The 20,407-nt window shown below is 45.6% G+C and overlaps 1 long non-coding RNA gene and 1 pseudogene across 1 annotated transcript; one reads left to right on the top strand and one right to left on the bottom strand.

The window, feature by feature from the left end:
• Positions 1-4,315: 4,315 nt before the first annotated feature.
• Positions 4,316-4,521, bottom strand: LOC149471058 (U2 spliceosomal RNA; annotated as a pseudogene).
• A 13,579-nt stretch (positions 4,522-18,100) lies between these two features.
• LOC149471057 (uncharacterized) lies at positions 18,101-20,169 on the top strand. The gene is made up of 2 exons (XR_016307480.1): positions 18,101-18,943; positions 19,130-20,169. It is a non-coding gene; the product is annotated as an uncharacterized LOC149471057 (long non-coding RNA).
• The last annotated feature ends 238 nt before the right edge of the window (positions 20,170-20,407 follow it).

Raw genomic sequence — 20,407 nt, 5'->3', positions numbered from 1 at the left:
TTGAGGGGTTCCTTGAACATGACTGCCCGCTTCACTCTGTCCATCTTGGAGCCCCAGATGAAGTGAAACACCGCCCTGGTGATGGCCTTGCAGATGTTGACCCGAGGGGGCCAGGCCTGGGCGAGGTACTGCAACACAGGGAGAATCTCGCTGCGGAGTACCAGTGTCTTCCCTTCGATGGTGAGGTCTCTGAGGCTCCAGAGTCCAAACTTTTGGCGCATCTTGGCCAGTCTCTCCTCCCAAGACTTCAGGGCTGCGCCCTCGGCACCAAACCAAACTCCCAAAACCTTCATGAAGTCTGTCTTGATGCCAAAGGGCATGGATGCAGAAGAAGGCAGGAACCACTTTCCGAAGAGCATGACTTCCGACTTCCCGCAGTTGACCTTTGCCCCCGAAGCTTGGCCGAAGTCCTCGCAGGTCTGGACGAGCAGGTCGATGGAGCGCTGGTTGGCACAGAACACCGTCACGTCGTCCATGTAGAGCGAGCACTTCACTTCCCGTCTGTCTGGTCCCGGTGCGGTGATTCCCCCGATCTCTGGATTCCGTCTGATGCATTCGGCGAAGAGCTCTATACAGCAAACAAAAAGCAGAGGTGAGAGAGGACAGCCTTGTCTGACCCCGGAGAGAACCGGGAAGGGGTCAGTCTTCCAGCCGTTCACCTGCACGGAACTACAGATGTCATTATACATGATGTCAACATATGAACAAAACATTTCCCCGAGACCAAACCTGCGCAGGGCTCTGCACATAAACCCATGGGAGACACGGTCAAAGGCCTTCTCCTGATCAAGACTGACCAGGGCCGCGTGCACACGGCGGTCCTTGATGTATTGGACCGTGTCCCGGACAAGCGCTAGGCTGTCCGCAATCCTGCGGCCAGGAATGCCACAAGTCTGATCCGGGTTGATGATCTGTCCGATGACAGCCTTCAGTCTGTTCGCCATGACCTTGGCGAGGATCTTGTAGTCCACGTTCAGAAGAGAGATGGGACGCCAATTTTTCAAGTCACATCTCTCCCCCTTACGCTTGTACAGGATCGTGATCATCCCCTCCCTCAACGAAGGAGGCATCTTGCCCTCCACCACCATCTCCTCGTACAGCTCGAGCAGGTCCGGGCCCACGAGATCCCACAGCGCTACATAGAGCTCCGCTGGGAGACCGTCGCAGCCCGGGGTCCTGCCTTGCCTAAAGGATTTAGCGGCAGAGTGCAGCTCCTCCAACGTCAAGGGGGCGTTGGTGGCCGACAAACCTGCAGGATCAATAGTGTTAGAGATACCTGACAAGAACCTGTCGGCCGCTTCCGAGTTTGTTTCTTTAGGGGAGTAGAGGTCGGAGTAGTAGTCGCTGACCACTTCCATCACGGCCTCCTTCCCCTTCTGGAGTGTTCCAGTCTTGTCACGCAGCTCCGACAGGGGTGTGTGTCCTGAGTGGAGTTTCCTGAAAAAGAAAGAGTTACACTTCTCACCTTTCTCGAGATGCTCCACCTTGGCACGGAAGACAATGTGCCTGGATTCTTCCTCAAAGTGCTTTTTCAAGCACTTCTTGGTGTCCTCCAGGTCTTGCCTCACGTCCCAGCCACAGTGATGAAGGTCCTGCAGGGACTGCAGCTGACGCTGCAGCCTCCTGAGTTCCTTCCTCCTGGCACACACTTGCTGGCGTCCCCTGGCCTGAAAGAAGCTGCGCAGCTTGACTTTCACGAACTCCCACCAGTCGCTGACCTTAGGAAAGAAAGACTTCTCCTCTCGCCAGGCACCGTAGATTTCCCTGAGCTCCGCTAGCAGTTCCTCATCGCCCAGCAGGGTGCAATTCAGCTTCCAGGAGCCTGGGCCCGGGGCAAAGCCCTCTCCCAGATCACCTTGAAAGTGAATGGCCCTGTGGTCAGAGAAAAAGCAGGGAACCATGGAGAACCCGCGGTGCCTGACTGCCCTGGAGGTGAGCACAAAGTCAATCCTGGAGCGCACAGATCCATCGGGGCGGCTCCATGAGTAGTTCACGGAACCGCGCCCCACGGATCCCACTGCGTCTCGCAGGGAGGCCTCTGCAATCATCTCCCGGAGCAGCTTCGAGGTGGCGTCGAGTTTTGCGTACATGCTGGAGCTGCGCCCATCCTCCTCTATCGGACAGTTAAAATCACCGCCGATTACTACTGTTCTCGTTGTGGCGAGTTGCGTCCGCAGGGTTTGGAAAAGTTCCAGCCGCGCGTTCTTCTCCGGGGGGGCGTACACGTTGATGAGCCTAACGGGCTCCCCCGCCCACGAACCATCTATGACCAGAAGGCGGCCACAGACGAGCTCATGGACGGAGTCAACAGTGAAACGTCCTCCCCTGATAAGAACCGCAACCCCTGCGGACTTGCAATCGCCACCCCCACACCAGTAGGAGGGACCATGGGTCCACTGGGAGGACAAATGAGTGTACCTCCTCAGAGGGGGAAGTGCGCACTCCTGAAGCATGTACACATCACTCTGCTGTGTGGAAAGAAAGGTCAGCACAGTCTGCCTCCTAGACACGTCCTTTATGCTCCTCACATTAATGGAAAAGATAGATATCTCAGCCATCATGGGAAAGAGATGAAGGGGTTAGTCGGCAGGGGCTGTGCCTACCTCCCCTGGGGAGGGGGGGCGACCTCTGCAGCCTGACAAGTGTCCTGGCCCAGACCAATCTGATTGAGGACCTCGTTGAGGACCTCATTGAAGTCGGTGGAGAGATCTGGCTCCGACTGGGTCAGGGCCATCTCTTCTTCCACCTCTTCTTCCTCCAGCGTGTCGAGGTCCTCCCCCACGGGGTCGGGGCCTGCGGCATTCTGGAGGACGGCAGGCCGCTTGGTGGCAGAGGAGGTGTCCTCCGCCGCCGGGCTGGCCTGCTCCTTCTTCCGCTTCCTGTACCCCGCCGCAGAGTTGCTGACAGGGGTAACAGGGGGAAGGGGCGGGAAGTCCTCCTGGGAGGACAGGTCCAGGGGGGGTGGGACCGGGGCAGGGGCAGGGGGGCAGGGGGGGGTAGGGGCAGGGGGGCCAGGGGCCGAGGGGCCGGGGGCCGGGGCAGAGGGACCAGGGGCAGGGGCAGGGGGACCAGGGGCGGGGGGACCAGGGGCAGGGGGACCAGGGGCAGGGGGACCAGGGGCAGGGGGGCCAGGGGCAGGGGGACCAGGGGCAGGGGGGCCAGGGGGACCAGGGGCAGGGGGACCAGGGGCAGGGGTACCTGGGGCAGGGGTACCTGGGGCCTGGGGGGGGTTCCTCTTACCCGGGTCCTTTGGAGGCTTTTGTGGTGCTGGTTTGGTGGCCGGGCCCTTGCTCAGGGCCCCGGCGTACGTCCTGCTTCTTTCTGGGCAGTCTCTGTAGACGTGCTCGGACCGTCCACAGAGGTTGCAGGTTCTGGACCTTGGGCAATCCTTGGTCTCGTGACCTGCAGACCTACAGAACCTACAAGAAAGCACACTGCATTCCTTACCCTCGTGCCCCGGCTGGCCGCACTTGCGGCATGACTGGGGTAGGTCCGGGTAGTGTAGGAGTCCTGATGACGATCCCAGGGAGAAGCATTGTTGCAGGTGTTGGAGATCTCCAGCGGGACGATCTCTTAGTAGCCTGCAAAACACAGCCCACTTACCAGTCCAGAAGCCGTTGGTGTCTAGTATTCGGACTGGGTCCTTCAACACGACACAGAACCTCTGGAGGTAGGTGGCGATGTCTCTGCCGGGGACGTGAGGGTTCCTCATGGACACCGTGATCCTTCTTTCGTCCCTTTGAATGGGAGAGTTCGCAGCGAACTTCCGGAAGAGGGAGTCGGGTCCAGCGGTCTTCACTGCCTCCCAGTACCTTCTGCACACCTGTAGTGAGACAAAGGTGACCAGGAACATACCTCTCACAAAGGACTGCACCGACAGGGTCTCTGCCTTGCTGAATCCCTGCTCGAGTATCATCTTCTTGCCGAAGACTTCCGGGGTCATTTCCGGGATTCTGCCATCCACCTCTTTCAGCCGCAGCACGACTGTCTGCTTCATCCAGGGCTCCAAGGGAGGGAGACCGTCTGCAGGGCCGGGGCGGTCTGGGGTGGAGGTGGAGGCGGAGGCGGCTTCTCCCGGGGTCTTGGCGGTGGTGGCGTTCTGTGGCTTCTTCACGGTCTGTTTCTTCCCCATCTTGGCGCAGAGGAGTTCAGAAGGGCTTCCCAGGGATCTTGGTCGGGTTCCTTCTCCTTCTTCTTCCTCGGCGGCTTCACTCTCGCTTGCTTAGCCTTTGAAAAGGCTATTGAGCGTCTACTGCCCGGAGGTAGTAACGCAGAGTGAACAAGGGGGGGGAAGATCACAAACTCGTTCTGTGTGGGGGCTAAGCCTCAAACCCAATAGCAGCAAGTAGGTGAAGCCGAATTTAATCGACGATCCTACAAGGCCGAGAAGAGGGTACCCCACACAGACCAAATGGCTTGGATAGATTCAAGTGTTTCTCAACGTCCTAGCTGGAAGCCGGGACACCCCTAAAGGCAAGGTCGATACTACACTTGATCTTAGCCAAAAGGCCGAGAAGCGATCTTAGCCAAAAGGCCGCTGTGGCTCTCTGCTCCACTCCCGCCCAGCTTTCAGGTAGGACAGGGCTTTAGGGAGAGCAGCAAGATAGATCAGGGTAGGCTGATGGGCTGCAGGGCTTCGCTCGTGGATGGCAGGTGCCTGGAGCTTACGCTGCTTACGGCGCCATGTTCATGCCCCTCCCCCCTTGCATTTCTAATTTAAACTGAATGAGTTGATTTATAAGATGATGGTTCACATATACTGTACTTAAAAGTGGTTGTAAACCTCAGAAATGAAATATGAACAAAAGCATACCCCTCTATAGTGTGTTCTTATCTCAATTAAGAGCACTAAAAGGCTCAGACAGCCCGATGCGGAACTGGTGGCATAAGGCCGCATCGTTCCATCTGGTGTCGCCCATGCAACGCCTAAAATCGGACGCGTATTCTTCGGCTGTCCGGCGGCCCTGCCGCAGGGAGTATAGAGTCGCTTCAGCGGAAGCAGCTCGCTGAGGGTCGTCATACAAGACGGCCATGGCCCGAAAGAATTCGGTCACAGATTCAAGATGGGGGTCGTGCTTCTCCATCAGACGGTGAGCCCAATCCTGGGGCTCATCCTGAAGGAGGGAGACTATAAACCCCACCTTGACGGTCTCAGTGGAGAACGTGCGGGGTTGTAAGTCAAAGTATAGGGTGCAGGCGTTCCGGAAGGCCCGGAAGCGGCTCCGATCACCACGGAACCGTTCCGGCAGAGGAACGTGGGGTTCAGGAGCTGGGGATGTGGCAACCGCTCCGGAGACCGGGTTAGCGGGAGGTCCTGCAGGTGGAGGACTCTGAGCAGGGGGAGTCAGGGGGGCTATTGACTCCATGCGGTCCTCCAGTCGGGCGCAGCGACTGTGGAAGTTCTGGAAAGCTTGGGTCAAGGTGGCCAGGTGCTGACAAATATCCTCTAGGGATGCCGGTCCACTTCCTGGCTCTGTCATGGCCGCAAGGTACTGTTATGATCCGCCAGGTGGTGCCTCAGGCTGCCAACTGACAGACCTACTCAGAGCGTGGGGTCTAAGCCTGGGCTGTGCTTTCACCAGAGCCCCTGATGGTGGGGATGGACTTGAAACAGTCCCGGGCCAGGTCACGACCTCCGAGCAGGCCCGCCAGTGGCTGAGGAGACCCTTGGGGACAGGTACCGGGAGAGCCAGATATGAAGAGGATGGCGGCCCCAGCAGGGTAGTAACGGATTGTGGGCCCGTGAGGGTAAGCGGGGTACAGAATCGGTAGGCGAGAGTAGTCGGGTCACACGCAGGGTCAGCAGGGAAGTCAATCCGTAGAATGGTCAGGGCAATCCGGGTCAAACGCAGGAGCAGGCAGAATAGTCAGGACAATCCGGGTCAAACGCAGGAGCAGGCAGAGTAGTCAGGACAATCCGGGTCAAACGCAGGAGCAGGCAGAATAGTCAGGGTCAATCAGGGTCACAGGATAGGTGCAGAAACTCAGGATCACAGAAGACCTTGCGGCAATCTGTGACAGTGCAGGGCATCTTTAAATAGTGCGCCCTGCACTGTCATTGGCCGGCTAGGACGCGCCCCCGGCTGTCATTGGACGCCTGAGGCGCGCCCGCGGCTCCTACTGCGCATGCGCGGCGTCCTGTCAGCCGCGGCTCGCCGGGACCTAGTGCCCGTGTCCCGGTGCGATCCGCCACCGCATGCGCGAGGGACGGAGCCGCGATCGCGGACCCTGGAGCCGTGGTCCCTGACAAAAAGTTACAAAAAGAATTCCCCTTTATACGGAGAGAAAAAGATATAAAATACCTAGGAATAAAACTGGCTACTTCATATAAACAACTGTATAGATTAAACTATATTTCTCTGATAAACGAGACTAAGGATGAATTAAAAAGATTAGAAGGAGGAAATCCATCATGGTTAGGACGTATAAACCTAGTTAAAATGGTAATTATACCTAAAATACTCTATAGATTTCAAATGGTCCCAATTAAACTCCCAGAGACGTTTTTTAAGATAATGAGAAGAATGATAACAAGATATATATGGAGGAATAAAAAACCAAGAATATCATACGAAACATTAAGTAGGACTAAAGAGAAAGGGGGAATGGGACTACCTGATGTCAAGAGATATTATAAAGCAGTAATTTTAGCGAGAATATATGACTGGACATTTAACCATAAGGGAAAAAGTTGGGTAAAAATAGAAAACGAACTGAGTGGAATTAGTTTGAGTAAGATGATATGGGTCCCAGCACAATATAGAAGAATTAAAGAAAACACAAGCACTTTCACTTTAAATGTTTTAAGGACATGGGATAATTTACATAAACACATGAAATGGGAATTCAACTCTATATTAATGCCACTTGCAAACACAGAGTTTTTTCCTCCAGGAAAGGATGAGATATCAGGGAGATGGTTTAAAAAAGAAGATATCCAATTGAGAGATGTATTGGTAGAGGGGTAATTGAGAACATTTAAAGAATTAAAAGAGAGGGGGGGGATATGTTTAATAGAATAGATGAGTGGAAATATCACCAATTAAAATGTTTCATTGGAAATCTCCCAAAACCCTTGAGATTAAAAAAGGAGTGGAATTTGTTTGAAAGGCTATTAGAAACACGTAGGGATGGGAAACACGGTGTTACAAAAATTTATAGGATCCTCACAGAATTAGACACGGACACAAAGTTAATTTTTATAACAAATTGGGAAAGAGATATGGAGGTGGTGATAGATGAGGATCAACAGAATAAGATATTTAGATTGGTACACGAGAGTGTTAGTATGAGAGACGTGGAGATTAACTATAAATGTCTGACATGATGGCATATTACACCGAGCACTGAGCACAAGATGAGTGGGGAGAATTCAAAAATGTGTTGGAGAGGATGTGGGGAGGAGGGCACGGTGTTCCACATATGGTGGCAATGTCCAAAAATTCAGGTTTTCTGGAAGACAATAGTTAAATTAATAGAAATAATAACTGGAAATGACATAGGGTTAGACCCAACCATGTGTCTCCTACATAATGTTGAGACAACAGCAAATAAATATAAAGAATCAGGCGTATGGTACTACTTAAGTGCTGCAAAAGGGTTGATACCTAAGTTTTGGCGGAAGACAGAGGTGCCGATGGAGGAGGATTGGATCAATAGGGTAAACCAGATTAGCAGAATGGAAAAATCATACTATATGCAGGAAGACAGGTTGGAAATATACTATTCGCGATGGGAAAAATCAGGAATGAAAGAGAAATATAGAAAATTTTAAACTAGGAAATTATTTAAAGTTATTGGGTCTTGAGAGATTGGAGATCTTGCAGAAGGGAGGGAGGGGGTGGAGGGGGTAGAGGTGGGTTGGGAGGGGAGGGAAAGAAAAGAGGTAATTAGAAGAGGGCAAAGTAGAAATGTATGGATTATTTATATGTTTTGTGTCTCTTCTTATGGAATCTTTGTAATAATATGAAAAACTAATAAATATTTAAATTAAAACAAAAAATAACAATGCATTCCTCCACCCCTACACAACAGGGCATATTATGTGCGGGCTAGTGGGAACATGCCCTCAAACTTATCACCTGCTAACTTAGGTGGTACATATTAAATATTTATATGCAATATATCATATTTACCTGAATTTATCTGGTGCAGCACTGCATAAAAATCAATCAGCTTGCAGTTTAGTTTTTTTTTTTCAAAGCTGAGGTTAGAAGCTGATTGGCTACAATGCACATTTTCACCAGATTTTGCTCTCTCCAGTTTTAGTAAATCAACCCCAGTGTGATGCTGGACCATAGTCCTTGTCATCTGAAAGTAGACTCATGCTTCATCTATAGAAAAAGCAACAGGCTCACTTTATTGTAGAGCTATATGCTAAAGCCGGGTATACACGTTGAGGCCTTTTTTTTGTTGTTTTCATTCAACCAGCGGGGCTGAACTAAAAAAACCTCACATATCCCCACATCCACACAAGCAATGTGAATACAGGGAGCGCTCTCTCTCTCTCTCTCTCTCCTATTGTATTCTCACAGCAGGGACTGTCGAACAGCCATGTGGGAAAACCAGCATCTGATTGCAATTTGATCAGTGCTGGCAGCCATTGGCTTGGTTTTCCAACATTGGCTGCCAGCACTGACCAGTGTGGTTTGGTGGGGGGTCAGTCCCAATAACTCAGTCAGTGCCGGGACAAGGTAATCTAGAGCCCAGGGCGAACATGCCAAACTGTGCCCCCCCAAGACGTATGAGCACTATGGATCACCAAAAATCTACCCCCCATCTTAAAACAACTGAGCACTAATATGCATGCTTACCCCCTAAACATAAAATCCCCCCACCAGGACTAATCTGTTCCCCTGCTGAAATCCCCCTCCCTAGCACAAATCTTTTCCCCCATCCCAGTTTCCAGCTCAAATCATCTCTCTCCTCAAATCCCCCCCCTCAGAAAAAAAAATCACTCCCTCTAGCACAAATCCTCCACTCCACAAATTTCCCCTCCGAGTGAACGTCCTCTCCCCCAAACTCCAAGTCCCCCCTCCCAGCACAAACTCCCCTCCCCCCATTTCCCATCCTAGCACTAATACCCCCCCCCCCCCCAGTTCTTAGTTATCCCTACTTGCACAAGTTCACCCTAAAAAAATTACATTTCCCCTCCTACCGCAAATCCCTTCCCTCCTATACCATATCATCTCTTTTAGCACAAATCCCTTCTCCTAGCACAAGTCCTCTGTCCTCCTTCCAACACAAACCCCTCCAAATCACCACTCATAGCACATCCCCTCCTAGATAAATTCCTCCTCCAACACAAATCCCCTCCCCCTCAATATCCTTGCGGTGCTCCCTCCCCACCTCACATGAAATCACAGTGCCCAGGGCAGACGTCCCACCTTGCCCATACCTTGTCCTGGTCCTGAGCTCAGTGGGGAGATCGCTGTACTAACATCTGACAGTACAGTGAGCTCCTCCCAATCTCTTCACTTCTTTTTTCATTCAGCCCACTGGGTTGAACAAAAAAACTGATACTATACAATCTGTACAATCTCCTTTAAATCTGCTAATGTAGCGTAAGGACCTACCGGATCTGATACTAATGGAATGGATTGTTTAGCTAGGTTTTTCATATTACATAGTTTTGGTAAATCTAAAGTAGATTGGTCAGAGCTTGTGCAATCAGACTGTGTAATGTGTGGCCACCTAATAATTCATCACATCCAGTACAAACGATAGGAGGCCAATTTCACTTAAACTGACCACTACAACAACTATATAACGTAATGGCCTGCCTAATTGGATACACATTTAAAGGATTGTTTAGATGTGTCCTTGTATTACATAGTTTTCATAAATGTAAAGGAGATTGTAGAAGGATTGTCTCCATGCACACTGGGTGTTTTGATAATGCTGGTAACGTTAGCTGTGTAAAGTTAAAAACTTAATTTTTCTTTCAGATATTTTTAGCGTTTTGATGCGTTTTGCCATGTTTTTCCACGTTTGCATTTAGTGTTTTTTGGGGGGTCAAAAAAAGTCCAAAAACACCGGTTTGTGGCGTTTTACTGAGTTTTTCAGTGTTAGAGCGGTTTTACAGCTGAAAAACTCCTCTAGAAACCCACTAGTTCTGGGGGGGTTTTCCAGCCAAAAAACGCCCCAGCCAAAAACCGTTGATTACAGTCTATGTGTTCATGGACACACAGGATAACATGCTGGGGGGGTTTACTAGCTGTAGAAAAAAAACATCAAAAGCCAAAAACAGCTGCTGTAAAAAACGTCCAGTGTGCGTGAGGACTTAGGTCTAATGTGAATTTTCTGTAGGACCACTAAACAATACCAAAGCCAGGGTTCTTTTAGGAGAATGTCCTGAAATGATGTTTTATTGTCAGACAGGAAGGCCACTGGTATCAGAACAGACGCCAAAGTCTCTGTCAAATGTAAACACAGCCACGTTATCAGTGTATTTGTTGTAGGGAATGTGCTGTTCTGAGTTGATTAGTACAGTCCTATCAGATATGCCCAACAATTTCCTCAATTATTCATTGAAATGAGGTGACAAAAAATTTACTATAAATAGTGCATTCATCTAAATGTTGTAACAGGAAGACACATTTCAGGATACCGCAACAGAATGACACGTAAGAAATGTGTGGCATTAAAGTGTATATTATTAGTGGGAAACCAACATCTCTTTACAGGGTTGTGTTGCTTTTTATTAATGTCCATTAATAAATGTGTAATGGTTTGATGTGTAATCCACTTAAGGACTGCCCGCTCACAATACACTGCGGACGGACGGCCCATACAACCATAGCGACATATCTGTACGACACTACAAAAAATGGTGTAGCACTAAATAAAAACTACCATGTGCATAAAAAAATAAATAGAAAATCAATATATACACATATATGTAACGTGTCAACATATATATGTGAGTAAATACAAATAATACAGTGCAATCCCAGCAGTATGTATATCCTCAATCTGGGGGATCAAATAAATGTGAACAATGTGATTCCCTGCTCGGGAATACAATCAATTGCACAGGTGCAAGTGTACAAACATAAAAAACCACACTAAGTGATAAATCATAAATGTCCACTTTAAAAAACCACAAAATATACTGATTGGTGCACCACACAAATAACTCTCATGTAGATAAATTCAGCACAACGTGAGGTGACTATAGTGCCATACAACTCGTGAATCCTTAAGTGGCCAGAGTGCCCCCTCACCTCCTTACAGTGACCACAAGGGCCAGCTCACTTTATAGATAAGCCACGCTTTCACAGGAATTACCACATCATCAAAAAGGACCCTCCTGGATACTCCCGCAGATTTATACTCCTCCTGAGCTCTCCAATCCCCTGGTACTTTTATGCAGTCATTCACACGAAAGGATCATAGCAAAGACAAACAAAGGTCCTCCATAGTGTGAATCAGTATTTATTTAATCAAATATACACTAACAAATGCCCACTCACATGATATACAGGTATGTCCAGATTTTTCCAATACTATGGGTGTATTAGCATGGTTCCTGGTGTTCCAATATGGCACCCATGCCAGAACTGACATCACCGTGCAGTCCTGTCACTGCGTACCGACGCGTTGCATCACGATCATGTGACTTCTTCAGGGTATCATACAATATCTGTACGAAACTGACCTCTTCCAGGTACAGGGCACATGCGCATTTTTTAAAACATTTTTTCCAAACCGTTTATTTTTTGAAGTAAGTTTCTTTCGAACTGTGTGTTTTGTGAAGCAATGTTTTTTCAAAGTATGCATTTTTTAAAACTGCGTTTTTCCAGAACTGTTTTTGAAGCATGTGTTTTCCAAACTGTGCACGCTTTAAAGCTTGTTATTTTTTTTTTTAATCGCCTTTTTTTGTAACTAGGATTTTTTTTAACGTAAAAATTGCTGCGTTGCCTCTCCCAAAAACTACTTTAAATAATTAAATAAATGAATGAACTCCCTACTACACAGAGTCCGCACAAATGTGCATGTGCTATAATTCCCCGTGGGCTGGCAATTATATCCCTCCTCCCCGGTGACTAAATCCCAAATAAACCAATAAGTAAATAAACGGCGCTTAAACAACAATAGTACTAAAAATAGCACATATACAATGCCATGTGTATACAGTGAAAGTGTAAAACAATATATATATATATATATATATATATATTAAAGTCCCAATAATTGTGCAAACATATAAAAGTTCCAAAAAAAATTGAAAGTTCCAAAAAAACACAAAAGAAACCCCCATCCGCATCCGGTGTGAATATTAAGTGATACAGTAGTAAATCTTCTTATCCATAGCAATTCTCCATGCGTATTGCTCCAATTTGTGCTCCCCCTCCAGAGCCCCATTCACCACAGATAATTGACCACCTGGAATGGAACGTCAAATATCGCATGAGATGTTGCAGCGCTCTCCTGCAGGAAAGTTGGCCGTCTGTGTGGTCTTGACACCTCTATAGGCTGATGACAGACTCCATAGTGGAAACACCTCTAGATCAATTGTTTCTGACAAAACTCCTCCAGAACCTCCGCAGTACTCCTCCACCACCGTAAAAACATCACAGGGAAACTTCCATAGCGTAACACCGTATTTATTGGGTAAAAAACAATTAAAAATGCACTTATATAAAAACTATGTGTATGGCACTTTAAATCCCAGCAAAAAGCAATTCCTTCTCAGAGGACAAGCATAGCGCTAAGAAAACCCCGCTCTACATGTTTCGTCGTATGATGTCGTCAGGAGCGTGATTTGGATTTTTTTTAAGTGCATTTTTTTAGACCCACACATTTTGTGAACCAAGTTTTATTCAGAACCATGCATTTTTTTCAACCATGTTTTTCCCGAACAGCACATTTTTGAACCATGTTTTTTGCAAACCACACATTTTATTAACTGCATTTTTTACATTTTTTTTTTTTTTTACGCATTTTGTACAAACAAAGCTGTATTGCTTTACAGTGGGTATAGAAAAGAATCACACCCCCCTTTAAAATAATCACATTTTGATGCTTTACTGCCTGAAATGAAGACAGACACAGTTGTTGTTTTATCCAGTATTTACTCAGTGCAACTTATAACATCCAAGTGAAAGATCTAACACCAATATGTCAGAATTTTTTTTTTTTGTAATTCAAAAACAGAATCACTGAGTTGGAAAAAGGATCACCCCCTTCTAAAAATGACTTGTAAACTCAACCAGGTGTAGCTAATCACCTTCGCAATGGCATACAAAGCCATTTGACTTTCAACTGTGATCAGCTGTGGTAATTTTGATTAGCTCAGCATGAAAAGAGCTTTCCTGGAGCATTTCAGTCCCTGATAGTGCAACTAAAGCAAACAATCAATTATAGGCAGAAAGGCACTGACAAAAGATTTCCAGGACAGGCACGAGTCAGGAGATAGATAAAAAAAATTCAAAAGCTTTATCAATGCCTAGATGCACAGCAAAGTCTATTATTAAGAAGTGGAAGGTATTTAGTACAACACAGACCTTCCCTGGATTAGGACATCGCTCCAAATTGGATAAAAGAGCCAGGAGGAAACTGGTCAGAGAGGCTACCAAGAGGCCTACAGCAACTCTGAAGCAGTTGCAGGAATTTATGACAGAGTGGTCATTGTGTGAATGTGACAACAATATCACAAATATGGTTAAATAAAACAAAAACTGTGTCTTCATTTTAGGCTGCAAAGCAACAAAATGTGATTATTTTAAAGGGGGGAGATTCTTTTCTATATCCACTGTAGGTGAGGAATTTACTGGAGAAAACAGAATCTGGAGCAGCTGTGCATGGCATTCAAACCTTTAGGATGGGTTCACACTGATGCGATGTGACAAAACACACAGGTATCACTGCATTTCCTGAATTGCACTGCATAGCAATCACAGTGTTCATGTGATCTGCTGCAGGTGTCAATTAAATGCTACTGACACCACAAAAACAAGTTGCAGAACTCAGTGTATTTGCCTGAATCGGATTGCATGGATATGAACACCCATGTGATCCGATTTCAGTGCAGGAATAAAAGGTGGCATCACCACTACTGCAGATGTGTGTGTTTATACGAAACGCGTCTAGGAGGAGCCCTTGCACGCCTTGATGTCACGCCGCCGGATCAGGAGGCCCGGCGGCCAACATTTGATGTGTACTGGTCAGTGCTTTCTGGGTGCTTTTTACTATTGCTCACAGCAGCTTTTTACTATTGCTCACAGCAGCCTTTTACTTTATGCAGTCATTTATGTATGTATGACATTGCTTATATTTTTACGCAATAAATTCATTGTTTATAATACTACACTATGAGCACCTTTATTCTCCATACCTGGCACTGAGCCTCCACACCTCAGCCCCAGTATTTCAGGCATTACTGCAGACCTGAGGAGCAAGCACTCTGAGACCAGATCGGTATCCTTATACACCACTGAGGGACTACCAGAGGATCCTAACATCGGGTTGTCTTCATCCGGGACCCCAGGATGCATGTGATCCAGATATGCGCATTAACATTGTGTTTCTGGTGAGTAGGCAATCTATTCGTATCGCCACAACAGAAAATCGGATTATACCTACAGTGTCAGAAATCTCATTGTGGACTGAGGAATCCATATTATTACACCACAGTGGACTCATTTCTATTGCTTATATCTTTGTGACAAAGGTTTACTCGGTCTAATATTTCATGTAGTGCTGCAATCCTTGTTTTATGATTTTAGGAATAAAAGGTGATTCTGCCTATTTTGTGCGGATGTGGTGTGATTTGAGCCATACACAGAATCGCATATGATTTGCACAGGATTGCAGAATGATTCTTGTGCGAATCACATGCGATGTGACATTGTGAACCAAGGCTAAAGCAACACTAAACTCTGGAATATACTCACCTCAACCTTCCAGAAATGCAGCAGTTACAATACTTACTGGTCACTGTCATCCATTCCCTGGGTGCCGGGTTTGAAGCCTTTCTGGCTTGTGAGAGAAGACGTTATCCCAGACATGCACACAGGAGTCAGTCATTTCAGCACAACTGGAGGGTTCAGTTTCCTGTGAATAAATAAACTACAACTACCATCAGCCATTGCGGTGATGGTTTGTAGTTCTCGTTGAACTGTGAAGGCTGGTGAGCACCTATGTAGTTCATTGACTCTTCTTGAGATCTTGAGAGTCTGCAGGAGCCCTCCAGTGCACCAATGATCTGCTGATCGCGGGTGCAATGCTTTGCAGGCTCAATTGAAAAAAAAGTAATAAATGCCCATTTCTTACCTGAAAAAAAATGTGTGTGTAGTTTTTATGAAAAGGTGAGTGTATCCTTTAGGTGTCTTTCGCGGCTTCTTTTACAGGGAGCTTCCAGCCTAAGTTATTTCTTTACATTTCATTTTCTATGAAGCTTTTTGTTGATATGATTATTACTTATGGACTATACTGTACCAAAAGCTGAAAAATAGCTTCATCTATGGCATGGAAACTTCATTTAATCTATTATCTAGGACTTTGGACATGCATAATATACATTGGCTTGAGGCATCAATTTATTGCTTTCTTTTATCCAAACAGCTGGTTTCATCATTGCATACATTAACTTACCTTGCCCAGTGTATAGGAAATAGTTGTAGTGAGATCAAAGCGGATTGTGCATTGTCTAATTGACTGTATTGGTTTAATGGTTATTTAACAACGACACAAAACCATCATCTCTGATGAAACAAGCCCTGAAGACACAAAAGAAGATATGCGGGAATTAACTTTAATACTGAAAATTACTGGCAGCTTTTTGAGAAACGATGGAATCATATGAAATTATGCAACAAAAAAGTCTGGAAACCAATAAAACCTGGAAGTTAATGATATATGATAGATGAAACTACAGGATGCTGCAGCTATCAGCATTGATAGAATTCCTGGTCAAATCTTCTGATATCTCCCTGCAGAGGGCGCTATAGGATCTACTGAAACAAAGTGGGGAAGGAGGAAAAGAAAAATCAGAATGTTTTTTGCCATCCATTAGAAATATGTCCAGCATTTACTGGACATGATGTTATTTCCACTAACTACAAGAAAGTAATAATTTAAACAATTTACTGCTTCTTTTACTAACATAATAACAGTATAACCTCAACAGATTTCATTCAAAATCAAGTGAGTGTCCTTTTTAAATTACAGTGTAAAGCAGTAAAAACATATCAAGGTAGCAATCATTACTATTCGTAATGTCCCATTCTCTTTGATGTGAATGTACTTGTGGCCTACTGCGTGCTTACTTTAAATGTTTTTTTCCCATATGACAGTCATTGGGCCTGATTTAGTAAACCATATTTACTAAACATTATGCTTGTTTGCTGTCACAATGATGCCTTTACAAAGCAGGGTGGACAACTCATTCATAATGTCACAGGCTGGCCATAGATTAGTTCATTTTTTTCATTCAACCGGCGGGTTAAGTGAAAACAATGGCCACATTCCCCCATCCACCTCAAATATGTGGATGGGGGAATGTGGTCCCCCATAGGGAAATGTCAACCCCCCCATTGTGTCTTCGTATTCTGAAAGTGAAGACTTACCCACAGATTAGAATACACTGATCAGCACTGCAGTATAGCCTGCAGCACTGATCAAGCAGAGATTTTCCAGCAGAGCCATTGTACAAAACAGTAGATCAATTTCTGTTCAACCACAGTGCCTATACATGGATCGAAACTCGACCAGTCACTGCTGAACCGGCTGAATTTTAGTTCATCCATGGGCAGCTTTAGTTCCTGCATGTACAGTATGTGGACATATGCACATCTAATACAATGTACATATTGCTATACAGTGACAAATGTGGTGGGCCATACTTAATCTGCAAATGCCTTAGGCAGTTTATTCGTCCAACAGGTAGGTTGAAAGAAAAATACTGACTTTATTCCCCAATCTGATGCCGTCAGAAAACAAAGATCAGTATTGCAGTCTATAGCCTGCAGCACTGATCGAGCAGCTTAAATCCAACAGGGCAGTTGAACGGAAGTCGATAAATAGATCAGTTCAGAGGAGACCTGCCAAATGTCGATCCATGTATCGCAGCCGTGGCTGGTTGTATTCCGACAGGGAGGAAACTTCCCTGCCATTATAATACACTGACCAGAGTCCCAATGTATAGCCTGCAGCACCGATCAAGCTTCTAAATTTGACTTCTGCTAAACCACAGGGGCCATACATGGATTGAAATTTGGCTGGTCCCTGCTGAACCGGCCGAATTTCAATTCATGTATGGCCAGCTTAAGTTTCCTGCATGGGAAGAGGTATTATACTCACCTCTTCCTGCTAAGTGATTTTGACATCATAATTTTCATATGATTCTGCGTATTGCATCTGGCAGCCCATTCACTTGAATGGGATACCTAATGCATGTTTGTTACTCTTTTTCAGGCAACAAGCTTCACACAGTTTGTGAAGGTGCGGTTTGCCACAACTGGCACGCGATCGTGTGGACCAACAATTGCGGCACAATTGCAACTCATTTGGCGTGCCATTGAAAGATAATGGCACCCAAATGTATAGTGCATTGTGCTGCAATTGCCACACAATTTGGGATCATGGGCAGAATTGCAATGATTCTGCCAGCGATCCCAAACCGCAAGATGTGAACGGGGCCTTACTCACCTTCCTCCAGATACTTCAGAATTTGACACTTTCAGTAGAGTCAGCTGCCTATGTCCCCTGTCAAGCACAGTAGTTCAATTCTCTGACCCCTACATTGCTACAGGACATAGCAGTGATGCAGTGGTTGGAGGATAGAAACCACAGCATGAAGCAGAGGGCATAGGCATCCAACACTCCTGGAAGTGTCAAAAGCTGAAAAGTTTGATGGAGGGAGGGTATTACAGCTCTTTTATTGCTGGCAACATTCAGCATTTTTTTCAGTATTCAGAATTTTTTAAGTATCTGACCAACATGTGTATTCCTTAGTGCACCTTATAAGAGCATGAGACACAAGAGCAACATTATTTGCAAGATTTATGTATGTTGAAAATTTGGGACTACAACATGAGTGCCTGTATTCAGTTTAGTAGTGCCATCAGGCGATCTTAATCATTAGGTGCATATTTAGTTGGGTGATTATACAATATATTATAAGTGTATTAATTGTCCAGTGGTTTCTTATTTTGCATTTCTGTTTAGTAAATTATTCTTTTTTTTCATTTCAGGTACTTATATATTTATTTTATTTCAGGTACTTATATATTTATTTTATTTCAGGTACTTATATAGCGCCGTCAATTTTCCTAGCTCTTTACACATATATATTATTATACATTCGCATCAGTCCCTAACCCTCAAGGGGTGTACAATCTAAATTCCCTAACTTACATTCATTATTATTATTATTATTATACAGTATTTATATAGCGCCAACAGTTTGCTCAGCGCTTTACAATAGAACGGGAGACAATACAGCAACAATACAGTTCAATACAAGAGGGAAAGGAGGGCCCTGCTCCTTGGAGCTTACAATCTTGGAGCTTACAATACATACACATACTAGGGCCAATTTACATAGGATCCAATTAATCTACCAGCATGCCTTTTTGAGTGTGGAAGGAAACCGGAGTACCTGGAGGAAAACCCACGCAGGCACAGGGAGAAGATGCAAACTCCAGGCAGGTGGTTTCGTGGCTGGGATTTGAACCAACATCCCTAGTACTGCCAGGCAGAAGTGCTAACCATTTACCCACTGTGTTGCTCATAGACCCAAATTAGACCCAATGTGTATGTAATGTAATATCTATGTTACCTCACTGTTAGCTATGATCTGTGGAGCCAGTGCATGGAATCGAAGCAACCAGCATGGGACCAAGCATTGGAAACACGCAGAAGTGTCAGGTGAGAAGATTCTGATGAAGGCCGTAGCTTTGCAAGAGAACAAAGATCAGCAGAATGGGTGTTGGAACAGGTAAGTTTAAGAATCATCTTTTGCAGGTGGTGCTCTTTTCAGTGACAGAGTTGTTTTAATTATGCTCCAGGATTAGGAGAGGTAGTGACAAATACACTTTTTGTTTGAAGAAGCAACAGTAAAAACACAGATCTTCACATCAGTTATAAATATATCTAAAAATGTTTCTGTCCCTTGTACTTGTAGTGCTCACCCACGAAAGAGACCTCTGAAGGTCTGAAGAAGGAGCCTATTGAGCATGCTCTGAAATGCATTACTGCCCCCTTCAGCGCCTACATCTGACTCTGCTCTTCAAGCTTCATTTTTGATGCACAGGCACATCCTGGACTCTACTTCCTGATCCTATAGACAGAGTTTGCTGCTGGACGGCTGGATGTCCCACCTGGATCTAATTACCACATGATGAGTCTTTTTAACTATTTATCTTGCAAGTACAATTTATCCATTGTTTACTAAATAAATTGTCAAAACTGCACTTAAAGGCACCTTCCTCTCTTTTTCTTATATGTTGAATTACATTCCAAAATACATTCTGCTACTTCTACCAAGTATGGGGATGCCACATGTGTGATACTTTTTGGGAGCCTAGCCACATACAGGAGGCTGAAATCCAATGACCACTTTGAAATCCAATAACCACTTTGAATATACCCCATTTTGGAAAGTAGACACCCCAAGGAATTTAACCACTTCCCGGCCCCGGGAATGGCGGCCGGCAAAAACCCTCACCTTTCCGGGTGGACTCCATATGGCGTCCTTTCGGGCATGCGCAGTTTGCACGCCAGAAGAGCCGCGCAGCGGCGCGATCTTTCACTGGCCATGTACCTCGGACACGGCCGTTGACAGATCTGTGTACCGGCCCCGTTGCCGGTACCATGTGACCTGCTGTGACCAATCACAGCAGATCACATGACAGTTGTATACAATGAATGGCTTCATTCATGCCATCCATTGTATATTAGTGTGTCTAGCTGTGAATGGTCACAGCGATCACATGCACAAGCTGGGCCAATCACAGCCCAGCTGTGTCATGTGATTAGCCATGGCCAAATCACAGCTAAGCACAAAAAAAACCCCTGAATGAATCAATGTCATTCAGGTAAATGCTTGATTATAGCAAAGTAATTCTTTGCTATAAGCAAATTGTGTAAAAAAAAAACTGATCACTTCCCCAAAGTAGTACAATGTTACTATGGTAACATTGTACTACTTTGGTCATAGTGAAATATGAAAAAAAAATCTTTAAAAAAGAAAAAAAATGTAATAAAAATTTAAAAATAATAAAAAAAATAAAAATATATATATTTTTTTTTTTCATACTGTCACCAGTCAGTGTCCCTGACCACCGCCATTCCAGTTATATGATGATGCTGTACTGCACTGGTGACAGTATGTAAAAAAAAAAATAGTGAAAATAATTTAATTTTCCGAAAAATTATGACAAAAAAAATACAACTTCAAAAA

Source organism: Staurois parvus, unplaced genomic scaffold (assembly GCF_062004578.1).
Source record: "Staurois parvus isolate SC_StPar_1 unplaced genomic scaffold, SC_StPar_1.0 ptg000029l, whole genome shotgun sequence".
In the NCBI taxonomy this organism is placed as follows: Eukaryota; Metazoa; Chordata; class Amphibia; order Anura; family Ranidae; genus Staurois; species Staurois parvus.
This window is presented reverse-complemented; position numbering and strand designations above follow the sequence as displayed.